Here is a 13,858-nt window from a genome sequence, read left to right as displayed (position 1 = left end):
GCTCCCTGCAGCTCCCCAGCCCTGCCAGCATCCCCAGAAGCTGCTCAGCTCCCTGCATGCCCCTCCAGAGCTGTGCCTTCCTTGTGGCTGCAGCACCAGGGCAGAAGCCCCTTGGCTTCCAGGCCGTGCGCTGGATCTTTGCTACGTGCTGACACATTTCCTTCCTGTAGTAAAATCACCTCCCATCCATAGGCTACAGCACTGCCTGGAAAGCCAAAGCTTCAAGGAGCCAATCCTTCCTGCCCATCCCCCTGGAGAAGCAGCAGAAGTGCGTTCTGAGCTGTGGTCATACCCAACCCCTTGGCACATGGGCTGCAAAACGCCTCAGGACATCAGGGTGAAGGCAGCAAATATTCTGACAGGTGACTGGTCCCAGGGACAGCACCTTCCCAAAACCACTGTGATTCACAGCTCACGTCAGCAGTGTGGAAAAAGTGACCCTTTCCTCCTTCAGAGGAAACAACAGACATGCTTCAACAAAAAAAAAAAAAATAAAGAATAAGGGCTTGTCCAGCAGAAAACTTGAGCAAAACTCAATACATTTTGAAGCAGAGGGATCTTCCATTGACTTTAATCCCTCTTTTTCTTGTCTGTCCTTAATTCCCTCTCCCTCCTCCCCACAGGAGCAGGCAAAGTAGTGCCAGCCCAGCAGTGGCACTTGCAGAACAGCTGCTGTTTCACAACTACCTGCAGCAAGAAAATCAAGAAACCTGACAGAGCGTGCCAGAAATAATCTCCCTGAAAGACAGAGCAGCTGGGAAGGGCTGCAAGAGCCAGCCCTGGCACAGGGCAGGTGGGTGCTCCAATCCTGCCCGTGGACACGGGGCAGGCAGTGACCCTCTGCCCCACAGCCCCCAGGGGTGACAGGACAGGTCCAGCAGTCCCAAGGAAAATCAGTGAAACCCACTGAAATCTCTGTGACTCTCACATCCAAGGCATTGCCCTTGTTTCATTTGTTCCAGCCCTGGCAGAAGCCTGTGCTGAACTCCCCTCCCAGGCTGCCCCTCCACTGGGGGTACGAGCAGAGAAGAAGCAAAGGAAGAGAGAAATTAATCCAGCCCCTCATCTGGGAGCTGGGTTATTTGGTGATTTTGAGGGTTGTCTTGTGTAGGGTCAGGAGTGATCCTTGTGGGTCCCTTCCAACTCAGGAACACAAAGTTCTGACCCCAATGCAGCTCCACAGCCACTGGACCAAACCAACTGTTATTTATCCAGCTTAAAATGAGCTGTCCCCACACCTCCACAATTAGAAATCCCAATTTAAGCCATGTGAGGTTGAACCCCAACCCTCTACCACCAGCAAAAGAGCAGATTAACAGCAGGCTCTGAAGGCTGCTTGGCTGGACTCTGCAGAAGATCCTGTCCCAGATTTTTGCTTCTCTAGAAACCCTCCTGCACGCTCAGGAAATGCTCCCAGACACCCCTAATGCAGCCCCTGCCAGTGATGCCTTGTGGAGGCTGATCTAGAGCAGAGAATGGACAGAGCTAGAGAATGAAGTAGGGATTTATTTAAAGGATCTCCTCAATGGATGCACCTTGGGCAGCACAAGAGCCGAGCCAGGGCTGCACCCAAGATGAACCAAAATGGTCACAAAATGGTCATGGGCTCTCTCACTTTGATCAGTTCTGCTCCATTTCCATATTGGAGTTCATTGTCCCATTCCAGCTTTAGCCCAGGCAGTCCCACCCTGCTTGTTTTTCTCTCTCCAGCCCACGGTGTTTGTGCTCCTGGGCTGAGATTTGGATCATTTGTCCTTGGTCCCAGCTGGAGCAGGAATTGTTTTGTCTCCCTGCTCTGTGCACAGAGCTCACCATCCCCTCATATGAAGCCCAAACCCACACACTAAAGCAGCACAGAATGTGAAAAATAGAAAAGCTCAAACCTGAGGCATCACCAGAGGGCAAGTTGTACCTTTAACACCAAAATCAGATTTCCCACTGACACATGCCAATATGTATTTAGGTGCCTACACTGAACTCAAATTAGGGATCTCAGTATTCCTCCTTGCCATGTGTTATCCTCATTCAGCAGAGGGGACAGAAAGAACCAGGGAAGGTCCTCAAATACCACCTAAATCCACATCTCCTTCCTGCTTCCAGCCAAAGCTGCCCCTCCTTTTGTGTGTTTGAGAGAGGATGGGCAATGCTTGGGACCTTCTGAGCAGTGCCTCAAGGAGCATCCAGCAATCAATCCATGTTCCATGGAGTTGTCCTGCAGCACTCTGCAGCAAAGCTCTTCCCCAAAAAAATAAAATTCTTCTTTTTTGACTGTCTTAATTAACACAAGCTGTAGCTGTAAATAAAGGTGAGACTCTCCAGGAATCAAAGCAAGGTGCCTGGAAAGATTACAGAGCAATTATCACACACAACATTCCAGCCTGAAATCACAGGAATGGACTCCCTGTATTTCTTACAGATCTTTTTGGTGGCATTGCCCTCATCCTTTATGGTTGCAGAAACCACTGATCAGAGAGGAGCTTTGAGGAGTACAAACATGCCAGCCTGGATCATAAAACTTCCAAATAATCTGCTGCTTCCTCCTGTGCTCTGGACAAGGGCAAACCCTTCAGAGCAAAAAGGCATGAACTTCATTAAGGAGCAATTATGGAATAATCTGTGTCTTGGAGAAAACTGCTTCTAGCTGTGTCAAACACAAGCTGGGTTATGTAATTTATTTACTTCCATTTTATACAAATATTTCTACCTAATGCAACTCATTATCTTTACAGAAGTTTATTTAAATAGTTGGCTTTAATTATTATGTCAAGAAGTCACAGAGACCAGAGAGAGGCCACAGAGGAGTTCCTGCCCTTGGAGAATTTCTCCAAGGCATGCTGCTGCATCCCAGAGCAAGAAAATATCAACTCCTAAAGGGTCAGAAGCGAAGATTTGGCTCTTGCTGCAGCAGACCCCTTCTGCAGGATCCCTGCTTGCAAGCACCAACTCATTTACACAGTTCCCAGCACCAGACCTGGCCAGAGGCTCCTGGACAGCCCAGCTGAAGAGCTCAGCTCTGGCAGAATCCTCGTGGCTCAATGTCTGCATTCACAAGGGGTCTTGTGGCCCCCATTTCCCTCACCCTGCACACCTGAGGGGCTGGCACAGCCCTGCCCCCCTGTAGCACCTCACCCCATGACTAACTGCCTTTTTTCCTGTTTTTCCCTCCTCCAGCAGCCTCTCTCTCTCAGGAACAGGAGTGCAGCCTGCTCAGCCCCGATTGTTCAGTGGCAGCCAGAGCCCTCCCAGCTCTGTTTGCCACTGGGAAACCCAGAATTATTCCTTTATCTTGGGTCAGCACGGCTGATCCAGCACTGCCTGGCACAGGCCCATGCTGCAGCCCTCCAAACCTTCCAGAGGAAGGTGTTCCTGCCCAGCCAGGGCCTGGAACAAGATGTTCTTTAAGGTCCCTTCCAACCCAAACCATTCAAGGATTCTGTATTTCTGGTGGCTCTGCTTTATATTCAGTTTGTTCACCCAAAACAAATTAAAAGCCAAGAAGAAGGGGGTTTAAGATCCACCCCCATTCCCACTGGAGTATTTAAGTTCTTAGAAATCTGCCTTTGCAGGAATGGAAACAAAATGGTGTCACAAGAGGAACCATCAGCTGAAGGCACAGGGCTGAGACCTGGGATGGTCCCACAGCTCCAGTCCAGATCCAAACACAGCCTCACATTGTCTCAGCTCTCACTTTAACACAAGCCTTGTCTCCAAGGTCTTTGTCCTTCATTAACCACCTCCAAGAGCAACTGAAGAGATAATTCATAGGAAATATCACCCAGAATGAACCAGATCCATCTGGCTGTGGAGAGACCCTACACAGACTATACTCTGACATTCCTTAGATCATTTAACTAAATCTAACTCTGAAATTTCCCTGAAGGACTGAGGAAAAGTCACCCTGGGAACTGCTGCTCAAAGCTCCCAGCTCAGAGCAGCAGAGCCCCTGGGAGAAACCAGGTCCCTGTAAAAGGTTCTTATCACTTCTCTAAAACTGGAGCAGCAATAACAGGAAGAAATTGTTTTGGCAGGACTTACACCACATAAAGTCAACTCATCAGCCAGTGGTGTGTGAAATCTCCCTGGAAAACACAGAGGGAGAGAAAGAGCACAGGGTGCAGAGAGCATCCCCCAGGCTCAGCTGGGCTCCCAGACACCCTCCCCAGCAACACTGACCCTGCTGCCACCACCCTCACCATGGGGTTGTGCTCACCCTGATGCCACCACCTACACCATGGGGCACCACCATGTGCCACACCCCACTATGGGACATCCTCACCATGCTGCCATCACCCACCTATGGGAAACATCCTCACCATGGGCCACTACCCTCTAGCCATACCTCACCTCACCATGGGCAACCACACTGACCCCTGCTGCCATCACCCTCACCATGGGGCAACACTGACCCTGCTGCCATCACCCACACCATGGGGTCACCCACACTCTGCTGCCATCACCCACACCATGGTGCCATGCTCACCCTGCTGCCATCACCCTCACCATGGTGCCATGCTCACCCTGCTGCCATCACCCTCACCATGGTGCCATGCTCACCCTGCTGCCATCACCCACACCATGGTGCCATGCTCACCCTGCTGCCATCACCCAGCCCATGCAGCACAGGGCACTCTGTGGAATGCCAGGCCACCCCCCTGAGCCCTGCTGCTTGTCCCAGCTTTCCCGTTATCCCTCAGTGGATGCTCCCAGCGTGACAGCAGAGGGACATGGCGTGTGCTGCTCTCCTGCTCTCACAGCTGCCAGAGCCTTTCCAGCTCCAGTACCCAGGCTGCAAACCCAGTTTAGGACGTGCTCTGCACCAGGAACGCTGTCCAGCTCCCTACAGTGCAAGGGAGGGATGGGAAGGTGGTAACAGCCCCTGGGGCTTCACCCTTCCAGTGCAAACCCAACCCCTCTCGCTGCCCAAAGACCCAGTGAACGCTCTCCTCCTCCTCCCACTCTCAGCTGCAGAGCCAAGCTCAGGACCCTGGTGCCACCCCTGCCCCAGCCTGGCCAAAGGAGGCCACAGGGTGCTGTGGTGGAGCCCAGATGCCAGGCCAAAGCTCCTCTCTGGAGTTCTGCAGCCACCACGGGCCAGCAGGACGTGTGACCTCCCCCTGCAGTGACACAGCTCCCGTGCTGGGGACGGGCACTCACACAGTGCTGTTGTTCCCTCACACAATAGGCACTCCTCCCAGCCACGAGTGACACGGGGCAGCTTTCAACTGATTCATGGCTCTCTCAAACAAGCCCTGAGTGTGCACACAATGCCAGCCCAGTGGCAGCAGGACAGCATCAGCTGGTGCCCTGTGCCAGCGTGAGAGCAGCAGCAGCAGCAGATGAGCTATGGGCACCGCCAGTGTGGCTTGTGCAGGGAGGGACACAGGACAGACAGCTGCTGCCAGGCTCCCCGTCCCTCTGCCAGGCACGTGGCAGCACGGGCACGGCACTGAGGCTGCTTGGGTCCCTTTGTGTGCCAGCCCAGCCACCCTGCTCCACAAAGCCAGCACAGCCTCCCCTGCACAGCCTGCAGGGCCCTGCTGGGGCAGGAGAACATCAGGAAAAAGCCCTGGGAACCTCCAAGCTGAATTCTGCCCTGGCGTGCAGCAATGTCATGCATCAGTTTCTCTGGGTCTGGATTGAAGGCACTTGAGCAGGTAGCTCATGCTCAGACTCAGGTGTTTATTATTCCTTATCAGTAAAACAGTCCCACTACTGTCAGTTCAGCAGCTTTTCATTAGAAGACACAAAATAGCTAACTATCTCTTGTTCCAAGGTCTTTTAAGACTAAACTATCCAATTAAGAACTGACACCTGGATTATTTCCCCTTTTAACCCAATAACTGATCCCTGGAAGTCCACAATGGGACTTTTCCACCCAATTACAAAATGCCACCCAAACCCATTAAAAAGGAGGAAGAAGAAGCATGAAGAAGAAACCCAGGACAACACCCTGTGCCCTCTATCTTGCTTCTATTCACAACACACTAAAAATCCCAAATTTCTCACTAAGTGATGCACCTGCACTGCTCTCTATAATCTATTTCACACTTTTGTGGATTCTAGTCTGTCTTGAAGTCTGGAACACTTTCTCCATGAATGAAGGTCAGAGTCAGTGCTCCCCTGGGGGTCAGGGCACCCCACAGCAGACACAGAAATATTCCCTGTGTGCCCTGGGTTCGCACAGCCACATGTGCAGCTTTGCTCTTTACACCCACCCTGGCTTGGTGCCTTCCCCCTTTGGGATGGCAGCCAAAAGGGAATGAAAAACCCGAGGAGGGTGAGCAGCCAACAACAAAGCTTTGGGATCCTCCTGCTCCTGCCGGCAGCCAAAACATCCCAGGCAGCCTGAGAGGAGCTGTGGCTCACACGGGTGAGTGAGGAGCAGCCTGTGCAGAGCCCAGCCTGGGAAAGGCAGCAATCAAAGCCAACCATCTAAGCCACAGGATTAGTGCAGGGGGAAAGGCAAAGTGAAAGCAAACACAGGCAGAGCAGCTCACTCCAACACCCCATAAGAACTGAGGCACAGCCAGGTGAACAGGCCCTGGTCATGCCACGAGGCTGTGGCAGGTGAAAACAGAGCTGCCACGTGCTCTGCCTGCCTGCACACACCCCGAGAGCCAGGCCACGTGTGCTGCCATCTCCAGCAGTGCTCAGTGGGTTCTGTACCCCCCAAACCCTGATTTTACACCCCTCAGGGTGCACCTGCTCCACCCCCCCTGGCTACCCCAAGGTGCCCACCACACACCAGCCACAGACAGGAGCGGGCTGAGCAGCAAAACACTGCCAACTGCAACAAAGGACTGTGCCCTGCTCAATCCTCACTCCAAGTTCCCCTTAACCCCGAGGTTTCCCATGGAAAACCAGAGGGGCGGGTTTGGTCAGAAACGCAGGGATCTGGGCTAAGCACGAACCCTGCACAAACCCAGCTTGGAGCTTTGTGCTCCTCCTGCAGCCCTGGCTATCCCACCACATCCTTTCAGCACAGTGAGACACTGGAGGATGTGAGCAAGCCCGAATCCTGCCCTTGCCCCAAACAATAGGCGCTGCAATAATGGTGCAACCAGAATTTCCTGTGCGGCGGCGCGCGCCAGCTCCGGGGAGAAAACACCCTGGGAAAGCTCTGCCACGGGAACACAGCACCAGGGCAGCTCCTCCGGGCTCCTGCCCCTGCTGGGATGCTCCTCTGGCAACAGGGAAAGCACCACAACTGAGCCCAGGCTGGGGAGAAGGGAAAAAACCACACCGGTGGCTTGGAACAGGAGCCGTCCAGGCTGGGGATAATCCATTACTGCAGCAGCCTCTTGCAACATCTGGACCTGGCTTTTCTCTCACAGATGTTTCATATCCTGCAGTGCCTGGGAAAGCAGCACAGAGCAGGCTGGGGCTTGGGAGGCTCATGGAAATCTCTCCATCTCTCCTGGAAAGGTGGCACAGGTGCAGCAAGGACAGAGCTGCTGATGGCATTGGGCACCAGAGGCTGCAACTGCAGCCAAAATGCTCCAGTGGTGGAGCTTCTGTCTGGAACAGGGATGAGCACAGCCCCAAACCCTGAGAAAAGCCAAGGACAAGCTCCTATAGCAAAGCAGGAATGGAGGATGATCCCAGGCTGGAGCAGGGGAGGAGTGCAAGGAGTGCCCTGAGAAGGAAGGAGGGGCAGAGCCGAGGTGTGATGGATGAATCGGTCACAGCCACCACTCTCCATCACCCTGCACCACCAAGGGAGAGAAAGGGAAGAAACTGGGAGAGAAGTCAAGCCTGGGAAGAAGGGAGGAGTAGCAGGAAGGCATTTATAAAATTTGGTTTTATTTCTGCACACCTTCCCCATCAGCCCAGGAAGCCCATCACTCTGGATGTGCAGAGAGGTCAGCATTTACTGCAGGAGGAAAAAGCTCAGGAAATAGATGACAGCACCTGAGCCTGGCTTAGCAGGATCCTGAACCACTGGGGATGCTCAAGTACCTCCATGAGACCTCCTGGAATGAACACAAGTGCCCAAATCCACTCCTTTCCTGCTGGATTTAGGACACAAACTGTAAGCCAGCAGCTGGCACATCAAAAAGGGAACCAGGGAAACAGAAACAAGGTTTTCACCCCATTTCTTCCATCAGCTCCCCTAATTTGCCTCTGCCTTGTTCTCCCCAGAGCTGAAGAGAGGATGAGGATCCCAATCACACAGCAGCTCCCACCAGCCCAGGCTGTGGGCACCAGGGCAGGGCTGACCCCTGGAGCCCTTAAAATCCCCCTGCACCTGCAGCAGGTAAATGCTGAAGGGCAGAGAAAGCCAAGCCTTGATGCCAGGATTAAGGAGGGCTCTGGGTTTGGGATGGGGACAGAAGAGGTGAGGACAGGGCTGGTGAGGCCCCAAATCCAACACACATCCCCTGCAAAAAACCAACCCCAGAGCCCAGCACAGCTCCTGGTGTGCCCCAGAGAAGGACTGGCAGGACTGGGCAGGATGAGCAGCTCAGCACCACCTTCCAACAGAGGCAACACAGAGCTGTGCGCTCCAACCCTCCTTCCAGAGAGGAACAGCAGAGAAACCTCATGCAACAACACCAGAACTCAACCTACACTAAAAAACAATTACTGGGAGATAACTGGAAAAACATTTTTAAAAGTTTCCTCAGAGAAAAAAAAAAAACCCAAGGCTACTCCACAGTTTCTTATTTTACCAACAACTGGGAGCCAGCAGGCTGCAGTGGGACTGGGAGCTGGCCTGCAGTGGGACTGGGAGCTGGCCTCCCTGCACTCAGCCCTAAATGACCCAAAATTCATTTCTTAGTGTTTATTTGCACAAGAATTTCCCCCAAAACTCCGCGGTTCCCAGACAAGCATCGCTGCCTAATCCTCCAGCCGGGCTCACCCTGCCCATCTCCCCGCCACCAAAATCCTTTGTGATGCTTGCAAAATGCCCCCTTCTGGCAAATTCCAACTCAGGTTTTCAGGTCAGACCGTGCAGATGAAGAAAACTCCAATAAATCTGTCATTTAACGGAAAATTAATACAGTGTCCTAATGTCAGCACCAAGCCAGGAATAACCTCCTTCCCACAGCTATTGCGGGCTGGGTGCAAGAAGGCCAAATGCAACAAACTTTTCATAAAAAACACCCCACAAAAAGCCAAGTTGGTGATGTTCATGCCCTGAAACAAGGCTGGCAGGGGGCCACAGGCAGCACACGTGGTGACATCCCTGGCTCACGGTGCCAGCAGGAACCTGGCCCATGGAGGGGCGGGGATGAAGCAGCTCCCACCCATCCTGAGGCAGAGGAATTTTATTAAATCAGCTCATATTCAAAAATTGGGGAAGTCTTTGGGATCACCAGACACAAATACAGGAGCAGGAACACAGGCAGAAGTAACTGCTCCAAGTGTCACTGGGCTCCAGTAACTAACTGTGGGGTTTTCAGCTCCCCAGCTCAGATCTGGGATGTCCCAGACCATTGCTGAGGCTTACTAAAGTAAATCGAAAAGCAAACCCATTCTTGAACTTCACCTGGAAGTTCCAGAGGAGCCTGCAAGCTGGAGAGAACAAAACCCCACTGAGCAGGATGGCTGCGAGCAACCAGCACTCAGGAAAAGGAGCAGTAACAGCAGGCAGGAACCTCTGGAGCTTGAGAACCAGGATGGGAAGAAATAACCTTTAAAACAGGCGTGGGATGAACCAAAAATGGAACAAAGGACCAGAAATCAACTTGTTGCACCTGTGGCTTTCAGTTCAAGCATAGTTTCCAGACTCATCTTTCCAAAGCAGACCTTTCTGCAGCACTTCCAGCTGAATTTATCAGGAGGCTCCCCCAAGGAGGGGATGCATTTTCCCCTCTCCTTGTGATGATGCACCTGCCTCCTCCTCCTCCCCATCAGCAGCTTCTTCCCTTGGACCAGCCCTTTGCACCTGTGCCAGTGATGGCACCACCCAGAGCTCCTGGAGTCCCACCTGGACAAGCTCCTGAGCTCTGGGACAGCTCCTAGGGCAAGAGGAAAGCAAGGCAGTGAGGTCACTGTCACCTCTGAAAGCCAGAGCCCTCCCTGAGGCCACAGTGGGCACCTCAGTGTCACACAGGGGGACTCAGGGGACTCTGAGTCTGTAACTTCCCTGGACACCAAGGAGGAGTGGCAGCACAGTGTTCCCTCTCCACCCAACACTAACACCCGGTCAGCCTTCCTTGCAATGCACAGAAATCAGATTAATTCCAGGAAAACGAGGTGGCACAGCAGAAATTCAGCACTCCCAGTCCCTGTCTGGTCAATGAGGCACCAAAAGCCACTGGAATGAGCCGCCCTGCCAGCACTGGAGCAGGGCACCCAAACCCTCTGGGCAGGAACTCCAGCAAAGCATCCACCTGCTCCAGCACTTACTGTAACAGACCTAAATTTGGCAATTTTACTTTCCACAAAGCCAATCAGAGACGATACCGGGCAGGGAGTGAGCAGCATTCCATAAATACTTGATTTGAACAGTTCCAGCAGTTTGGACCCGGCAGAGCCAGGGTTTAATCGGCTATGAGGATCCAGCCCGGGGGCTCGGGGCTGTCCCGGCACCGCAGCCCGGTCCTGCTGCCGGCATCTGTCGTCACTCGGGAAGGATTCGTGCTTTGTTTTATAACAAAACCCGAGGGAGGAGCAGGGAGGTGATATCAGCCATTAATCCCCGCGTTTTGAAATCCCTCATCTCATAAATGTTCAGGTGTGAAACCAACGCACCAAGGTGGAGGTGGGAACAGGGACCCTCCGGCCAGGCTCTGTGAACACCTCAGTGAGAGTTTCTCGCCGTCAGCTTCCCCAAAACCACTAAAACCGCGAACTGAACGCTCCCAAGCGCAGAACTCCCACCAGAGCCCACAGAAATGTTTCCCTGGACTCAAACGCGCCCTGAATCACAGTGGGCGAGCAGTGACCCCGTTCCCCGGGAGCTCCCCGGTGTAAACCCGGCTCGAACCGCTCAATTCCCACACACGCGGCGGAAAATAAACCCAGAGCCGGGCCACGGCAGGAACTGCCCCGCTCAGCTTCGGGCTGGTGCTTCCTCAGCAGCTCCAACACAGCCAAAAACCCCAACAAAGAAAAGATTCCCACGTGATGTTCTATCAAAAAGGGAGGTTTTGCGAAACTAATCCGAACTTCGCGGCTTTGGGACCGCTCTGGGGGACAGGAGGGTTTGTCCTGCAGGTACCTGCGCGGGGGTGACACGGATTTATGGGGTCAGAGAAGTGATGCGAGGCTTCACTCTCATTGAAGCCGCGGCTCCGGGGGCAGCCCCAGCCCGGGCCGGGGCTCGGAGGTCCCGGTGCCGGTCCCGGTGCCAGCCCCGCTCTTACCTCGCTCACCGCATGGCCTCGGCGCCGCACGCTCACGCGGTCCCGGTGATCACGGTAAAACTCTGCGCTGGCGTCGGAAAGTTGAAATGTTTTTTTTTAAACAAAAATCTTGAAAAAAAGTTTTAAACCACCAAAAAGAATAACAAAATAAAAATTTTAAAAGCGCCCAAAGGTGCGAGCTCCTGAGAGGGAGTTGAAAAGCAAGAGCAGAGAGCAGCCCCGCTCCGGGAGCCGCTCCCGCCGCCCTCCCGGCTGCGCCGGGCGCTCCCCGCCGGCCCCGGCCCGGGAGCCCCGGCAGGGCCGGCGGAGCGCTCAGGGGGCGGCGGCGCGGCCCCCCCCGAGCCGGGCTCGGGCCGTCCCCGGCGCCCGCCCGCGGGCAGCGGGGTTCGGGGGGCGGCCGCCGGGGCCCGGCACGGGCCGCGCTGCTCCGCGCATCCCCCGCAGCCCCGTCCCGTCGGGGCCCGCCCGGCGCCGCCGCCGCCGCTGCGCGCACACGGCACCGACGGCGAGCGACGCGAGGCGAGGCGAAGCGGCCGCTCCGTGCGGTGCCGGCCGCGCTGCGAGCCGCGGGGATCGCTGCGGGATCGCTGCGGGATCGCCGAGCGCCCGCCCGCCGGGCCCAACCCCTCCGCCCGCCCGGCGCCGCCCCGGCCCGGCCGCGCTGTCCCGCCGGAGCTGCTCGGGGCTGGGGGCGATGCCCGCACGCAGCTCTCGGGGGTCGCTGTCCCCGCTGTGTCCCCGCTGTGTCCCTGTCGTGTCCCCGCCCCGCTCCGGCGAGCAGAACAATCGGAGGAAGCGCGGCCGCGGCCCCGGCCCGGCCCACGCAGCCCCGGCACCCCCGGCCCCGCAGGCCGAGCCCCAGGCCGGGCTCTGAGGGGCCGCGCTCTGTCCCCCACAAGGGCCCAGGGCCTGGAGCCAGAGCATCCCCAATGTCCCTTCCACAGTGACAACAGGACACCTTGCCTCGCCTCGGGCACACTCAGAGCACCCAACACCAGCTCTTCCATCACTACTGAGCCACCCTCATGGCAGGAATTAAATTTACCTTGATTTTATCCAGGGTTCTGGTTCCCAAATGGAGTTACTCTAACTCCATTATCTTCTTTCAAGCTTCTCTGTTCCCTGTCTCAGGGAGGGAGATTCCTTCTTTCCCCTGCTTCTACACCTGGGCAAAAGGAGAGAACACCTTCTACCCCACCACAAACCCACCTGGGCAAACCCAGCTCGTTTGGGCCTGACCAGGTGCTTCAAATCACTGCTTGGAACCAGAAACACCTGGAGAACATCACCAGCCCGTTCCTCACAGAACCATGCAGTCATGAAGGCTGGAAAAGCCCTGATCATCCAGTGCAACACTGTCAAGGCCACCACTCACCCGTGTCCCCAAATGCCACATCCACACAATTTTTGAACACTAAAAGCTTAAAATGAGGGTTTTCCTACCCTAACCATGCATCCTCCTCTCCATAAATCCCTGCAAACCCAGGCGTCCTCTCCACCCATGTTCCCACATGGATAAATAAGAGATCACACAAATAAAAGAATTGCTTTGAAGAAACTGCCTTTATAATATTAAAAATAGTACAGGGAAATGAAATAATTATTTGGACAAGGCTTAGTGGATTTAATTGCTGCTTTTCCATCACGTGTAATTGGTGTTTTAAGTGATGCTAAGAGTGTTTCCCAGGGAGAGGCAGGTGTGTGCCACAGAACGAGGCTGTTGTTAATAGGATAACCACAATTAAGTGTAATTGGGAGCATCATATCAATCACTCCTTGCAGCAGCACGCATGCAGTTTTCCGCCTGCTTTTGCCATGGTTTCAATGATGCATCAAAGCCAAAGAAAATACTTGAAATTCACAAGGGGCAGCAAGAAACTCCTTAACTTTCTATGCCATTGGCCCATTGATGGGGAGTTAATCTGAGGGGCAAAATTCCATCCCAGTTCCTGCCAGGACCCAACATCTGATGGAGCAGCGCCGTGGCAGGGCAGCGTTTGAGGCTGAGCTGTGTCCCAAGGAGAGGGGACTGACACAGGGGTCACATCCAGCCCCCTGGCCATGCCACAAACACCTGGCACCACGGGGAGCACCCACAGAGCTGCTGTCCTGGGCATCAGACACCTGGGGCTGGGGAAACGGGGGCTCTGCTCCAAACTGCGTTTAATATTCCCACTTGGAATGTCATTAAGTGCTGTCATCTCCTGTTTTCCTCCTCAGGGGAAGCAGCTAAAAGCTCCCTTTTCCAGGAAAGCTGAGAATCCAAGGGGTCACACAGCTGCCTAAGCCAGGCTTGAAGAAAACCTTAAAAAAATGTTGGTTTTTTTTAATTAAGAAAAAGAAAAATCGCAATTAGCACAAAATCCAGGGGCAGCAACACTGATGTGCCCAAATGGATGAGGGTAACACCTCACAACCCCCAGCCCTTTTTTCCCCCTAAACCCAGCTTTGATGATGTATCAAAGGTGAAATTTTAAACATGACCCAGCCATTGGGGTGGCCTCCCCAGCCACTGTCCTGCCTCCCTCCTCATCTCTCCCCCA

At 54.3% G+C, this 13,858-nt stretch overlaps 1 protein-coding gene across 1 annotated transcript in view; it reads right to left on the bottom strand.

Annotated features, from left to right (window-relative positions):
* Positions 1–11,392, bottom strand: part of ARHGEF9 (Cdc42 guanine nucleotide exchange factor 9) — a 218,482-nt gene extending 207,090 nt beyond the window's left edge. Inside the window, exon 1 of the mRNA XM_064713012.1 lies at positions 11,316–11,392. The gene's annotated coding sequence lies outside the window, so the exon portion shown is untranslated. The remainder of the gene's footprint in view (positions 1–11,315) is intronic.
* Between the last annotated feature and the right edge of the window lie 2,466 nt (positions 11,393–13,858).

The sequence above is a fragment of the Zonotrichia leucophrys genome, chromosome 4A (genome assembly GCF_028769735.1).
Source record: "Zonotrichia leucophrys gambelii isolate GWCS_2022_RI chromosome 4A, RI_Zleu_2.0, whole genome shotgun sequence".
Classification (NCBI taxonomy): domain Eukaryota; kingdom Metazoa; phylum Chordata; class Aves; order Passeriformes; family Passerellidae; genus Zonotrichia; species Zonotrichia leucophrys.
The sequence above is the reverse complement of the archived record's forward strand: the minus strand, read 5'-3'. Positions and strand labels throughout refer to the sequence as shown.